General features: G+C 35.1%; 1 pseudogene across 1 annotated transcript; it reads right to left on the bottom strand.

Moving 5' to 3' along the window:
- Positions 1-614: 614 nt before the first annotated feature.
- LOC308501930 (large ribosomal subunit protein eL30-like) lies at positions 615-1035 on the bottom strand (annotated as a pseudogene). The gene has a single exon. The product of its transcript is annotated as a large ribosomal subunit protein eL30-like (transcript).
- Positions 1036-5979: the final 4944 nt, after the last annotated feature.

Below are 5979 nucleotides of genomic sequence, written 5' to 3' on the forward strand. Positions count from 1 at the left end.
AATGCATACAAAAACCCAGCAAGAGGCCTCGCCCTATAAACTAACAATGTTTCAAAACTGTCATTTCTGCTGGTAGCTGCTGGGAGTGAAGGTACCATCTACACAGCATTATCAGGTAGCAGCCATCTACCACAATCCCAACAATGATGGGTCCTACCTAGATGCTTTCTGCCAGATCTCCTAGGTGTTTAGTGTCTCTCTTACCCTTTCAGAACACTGGTGCCCAGAGGCAAACATTTGTTTGCTATGTTTTTGTCAAATTCATCCCTCTGTTGATATTCTCCCCTAGTTGATTTAAGTCAATTCCTATGGGAGCCTTGCTTTTTCTTTTTTTGTCAATTATAGTTTACCTTCACTATTAGTTTATATTAGTTTCAGATGTACAGCATAGTGGTTAGACATATATAATTTATGAAGTGATCCCCTGATTAGCTCACCTGGCACGATGCATAGTTATTTTAATATTATTGACTATATTCCCTATGCGGTACTTTACATCTGTGACTATTTTGTAACTACCAGTTTGTGCTTCTTAATCCCTTCACCTTTTTCACCCAGCCCCCCAACCCCACTCCTCTCTGGTAACCATCAGTTTGTTCTCTGTATCTATGAGTCTATTTCTGTTTTGCTTTTGTTTTGTATTTTAACTGAGCTCTGGCCAATTTTATTAAAGAAAAAATTTGCATGATTTATTATCACCAGTATGTGCTGCCATGTTTCTAATGATATCAGAATCTCCTGGATCACTGATAGCCAGTGTGCATACACTATAGTATTTGCACACGCTGTGCCCAATTCAATATTATTGCCACTGTAGGGATGGACATCAGTCTTGGCCAATGTAGCGTAGTACTCTGTTTCAGATTTCCTCAAGGCTGGGCAGTTGTTGGTAAGGATTACCAGTTTCACTTTGCCTTGTCTGATCATTTTCAGAGTCAGCTTGTACCCCAGCACATACTTTCCACTTTCCATAACAAGTTGGAGCCTAGAGTTGAATGACTCCAGCAACTTTTTCGTCTTCTTTGCAGCCTCCATCTACCTGCCTTAGGTGCTGGATGGCCCCCAATCAAGAGCAGCTGCCAAGATGGCTGGGGAACAAGAAAAGTATTTCTGGGTTTTCTGTTTGTTTGTTTATTTTGTTCTTTAGATTCCACGCATAAGTGAGATCGTATAGTATTTGTCTTTCTCTGTCTGACTTATTTCACTTAACATAATACCCTCTGGGAACATCCAAGTTGTCACAAATTGTAAGATTTAATATTTTTACGGCTAAGTAATATTCATTATATATATGTACCACATCTTCTTTATCCAGTTGTCTATTGATGGGCACTTAGGTTGCTTCCATATCTTGGTATTGTAAATAGCACTGCAGTGAACATAGGAGTACATATATCTTTTTGAATTAGTATTTTGATTTCTTTGGATAAATACCCAGAAGAGGAATTGCTGGGTCATGAGGTAGTTCTATTTTTAACTTCTTGAGGAGCCTCTAAACCATTTTCCATAGTGGCTGCACCAACTTGCAATCCCACCAATAGTGCACGAGGGTTCCCTTTTTCTCCACATCCTCACCAGCACTTGTTTATTGATTTATTGCTGATGGCCATTCTGACAGGTGTGAGATAAAACTATACAACAAGGCCATAGTAATCAAAAAAGTATGCTACTGGCATGAAAACAGACACATAGATCAATGGAACAGAATAGAGAGCCCAGAAATAAACCCACGCCTATCTGGTCATTTAATGTATGACAAAGGAGGCAAGAATACACAATGGGGTAAAGACAGTATATTCAATAAATGGCGTTGGGAAAACTGGACAGATACATGCTAAAAAAAAGTGAAACTGGACCACCTTCTTACTCCATATACAAGAATAAATTCAAAATGTATTAAAGACAAATGTAAGACTTGAAACCATAAAACTCCTAGAAGAAAACATAGGCAGTAAACTCTTGGACATTTCAACTAGTAATATTTTTTCTTATATATCTCTTCAGGCAAGGGAAACAAAAGAAAAACAAATGGGACTACATCAAACTAAAAAAAGTTTCTTGCACCGCAAAGGAAACCATCAATCAAACAAAAAGACAACCTACTGAATGGGAGAAGATATTCACCAATGATACGTACAACAAGGGGTTAATATCCGAAATTTACAAAGAACTCATACAACTCAACACCAAAAAAACAAACAATCCAATTGAAAAAACGGGCAAAGGACCTGAATAGACATTTCTTCAAAGGGGACATACAGATGGCCAATAGACATATGAAAAGATGTTCAACATCACTAATCACCAGAAGAAATGAAAATTAAACCCACAATGGGAGCCTTGCTTTTGCCTGGTATTTGTACAGGCACAGGTGAGTCCAGATCCCAATCGAATTCCTCCAATTGTAATCCCTAAAACACCCTCCTGGAAGTAGACTGGAGTTGGCACACCTTTGTTTAAGACTTCATCTTTGAATGTCAGCTCCTTTCCAGAAATGGTTAAAGACTTCACCCTGGTGGTCCCACATTGTTGACTATTTCTCACTAACTTCTTTTTTCTGTCAACCAATAGCCTTGAACCTAACATCATTTACATCCTAACAATCCTTTTTTAAAATTATTACAAAAGTAATACACTATGTGAATACGATGATCTAAACTAAGAACAGGGAAAATTCTAGAAGAAAATTACATTTATTTAACAAATAAAGGCAAGGAAAAACAAAGGAGGGACTGTTCTAGATTGAAAGAGACTCATCAGACATAACCAAATGCAACGTGTGGACCTTTTTTAGATTCTGATTCAAACAATCCACTTCTATAAAATACATCAATGAGGCACCAGGGACATTTTAATACTGACTGGCCATTACATGACATTAAAGAATTATTGTTAATTGTCTTAGGTATGATAACATGTGATTATGTTTTTTTCCCCAATGTCTTATTTCTTAGAGACACATACTCTAAATTATAACCGTGCCTCTGCTTTAGGAAAAAAACTTCAAATTCATTACTTTCTTTTCTCTACCTGTAGGTCAGGTCCATGGGAATGTACTCCACAACAACTACTTGCTATTTTCTACCCTTAACCATGTATAATAATAATTTTCTCCTTATCATGTCTATAGTGTTGTTTTTTTATAAAAGTATTCAATTCAAAAGCAACTTATGCTGTTATTTACTCCAAACTTCCCTTAAGCCCCTATGAAAGGCTAATATCACATGACCTGTGTTAAATACATCAGATGAAGCACATTAACTTTTCAAATTTATATAAAGCTTTCTGCAAATACAGGTTACTCTACAGATGCTAAGAAGCAGATGTACTAATCTCCTTGGCATTCACATGATTCAGTTACAAATAGAATTTGAACAGATTCCAAATGCACAACTGTCAAATTCATAAAAAGCAGCAAAAAAATGTCAAGTAAAAGTTTAGGTTTTGCCTTGAATAGCACTGACTGTTATCTGAAAACAAAAATTGAAAGTATTCTGTTAATGTTTTATTTCTTCAGTGCTAATATTTGACAAGAGCTAAGTCCTTTCATTTCATGCATCGATGTCTCCATTAGGTTAGCAGGGTCCACAGAAAATCTCAAAATCACTTCAACCAATATTGCAAAGTTCATTAATATAAATTTAACTCGCTGAAATTGTAGAATGTAGAGGGATTGAGCTCCAACGATAAAGTCAGATAGATCTCAGTTTTAATTCTAGTCCTAGTATCGTTTACTAGATGTGTAACCTCACCGAGGCTCTTTTTCTCATCTGTAAAGTGGAGTTAAAAAAAAAAATCTGTTTTGTGTTGTTATAAGAATTGAAGAACTCTTAAACAAACTGTTATCATTACTATTTGGGGGAATATTACATTCTACATGATATTAATAACTGTATTTTTACTCGACTCAGTTATAAGAAAATGACACACAGACCATACACTCTACCAATCTTCCATTGATACTAAGGCTTTTGCAGCAACCGCCCTAATTCTAAGAATTACCGAAGATTTAAGAATTTATACAATTCAAATATCAGGATCTCACATGTAATGTGAGAATGAAAGCCACTTCTTCAGCAGCCAGGAGCTAGACTCAATTTCAGAGTTGTGTTTTCCATTTAAGCAAGATTCCCAACGAGACCTCCTCTTGCAATACATGGAGTCAACACTATACGCCAATCCACTCTTGCCAAACTTACTAAGTACAATGAATCAGAGTAAAACAAAATTTATCTCTAAGCACAATACAGTAATGCATACATTTCCTTATTCTTCTGCCTTCATGGTGTTGCTTAGCAACCCAGAACATCTTAGCTATGATTTTTTATAAATGTAAAAATGTCGTTTTGAAAGCCAATATCTTTGAAAGAGATGTAAAGACTTAATAGATTCAAGGTAAACATTTTGGGCTAGAGTCCTTACAGGTGATGAAGTGTATTTTTACATAGCCTCTTTCACGCTGTTTGATTGATGCACTATTATTGGTGTTTCAACTGGTAATTGAATTAACGATAATGCAGTCTCATCCCTACTTTATAAATTTCTCACTAGGAAGTAATTTGTATGGCATTATTTTGATACTATACAGATGTCCAATTTCCCTTCAAACTTAAACCTCATTCTTTAACACTTGTTGAAAACCCGTACACAAGTCAATAATTTCTGAGAATTGAAAAATCATTCTAATTCCATAATTCCTCTTATATTCTGCAAACTGGAGCTTGCCTTTAAATGAAACTATTTGGTTATCTTAAAATATGGTTCCTACAAAAAAGGAAACATAATCTTTATTTTTAGTTACTAACTTTCACAGTAAAGATTAATGGGAAAAATCTGAATTTGGGTTTTAGATAAAATGAAAATGTATTGACTTCAATGTAATTTCTAAAAAAGTAAACAGGTTACAAAAATGTACATTAAATATGATACCACTTTGGTTAAAAAATGCATATTTATGTATATGTATATGTATACATATATGCATATATGTGGAAAGATAAAGATACGGAAAAATATACAATAAGCTGTTAACAGTGGTAATCTCTGGATAAGAAATATGGTTGTTTTTATTTTTCATTTTGCTTCTATATAGTTTCTGACTTTCTATCATGCATATACTGCTTTTATAATAACAAAAGCTTATTTTTTTTAAATCACTATTTCCTACTGAGCCCACATATAACTTCTGAATCATCACCATCACGAGCCTGTACATTCCCACATGGAAAGCACAAGGACACCAGCCTAGCCGGTTAGTTCTTCAAAGCCTCTCATTACCTGATGATTTCTTTTGTCTACGCATCTTACCCAAGTGCTACCTTAGCACTAAATCCAGGTAACAGTTATCACCAATTGGCAACTTCTTTATGTGTTTCTTGTTTGCCTGTGGGCAGAAATTCTCTTTTTCTTTTGTTTTTCTGTCATCTATTCTCTCTGTTTTCTTCCTATCTTTCTGACTCCTCAGTCTTCTTTGCAAGTTTATCTTTCTCTGCTTTCTTTACTTACCCCAAGTTTCATATCCAGCACTCTACTCTTTTCACTCTACATCTTCTTCCTAGAAAAAGGAGGAGAGAATAAATCTTGTGTTCTTATTCTTTTCAGTCTATCATCTATATATCTCTAGCTTTGCCCTCTTTCCTGCGCAACATAATTATATGCATAATCATTAATTATTGTAATTTCCAGTTAGACATTTCACCACAAATATCTCCAAAACTTAAGTCATCTTCTCTATTTATGCATTAATTTTTCAATAGTTATTGACTGCCTTCTGAAAGTTAAATTATGCTAAGAACTGAATATATGCTGTGGTGAGTATAATAGGCATGGCTAGACATTAAACTTAAGAAGTAAATAGAGACCAGATCCTGTAGGAGGCTACATGGCATGGTTAGAATTTAAGATTTTAGTCAGAGTGCAATGCGAAACCACTGGATTGTTTTTAGCAGATACATGACCTGACCAAACTTGCTTTTTAGA

Source organism: Rhinolophus hipposideros (genome assembly GCF_964194185.1).
Source record: "Rhinolophus hipposideros genome assembly, chromosome: 9".
Lineage (NCBI taxonomy): Eukaryota > Metazoa > Chordata > Mammalia > Chiroptera > Rhinolophidae > Rhinolophus > Rhinolophus hipposideros.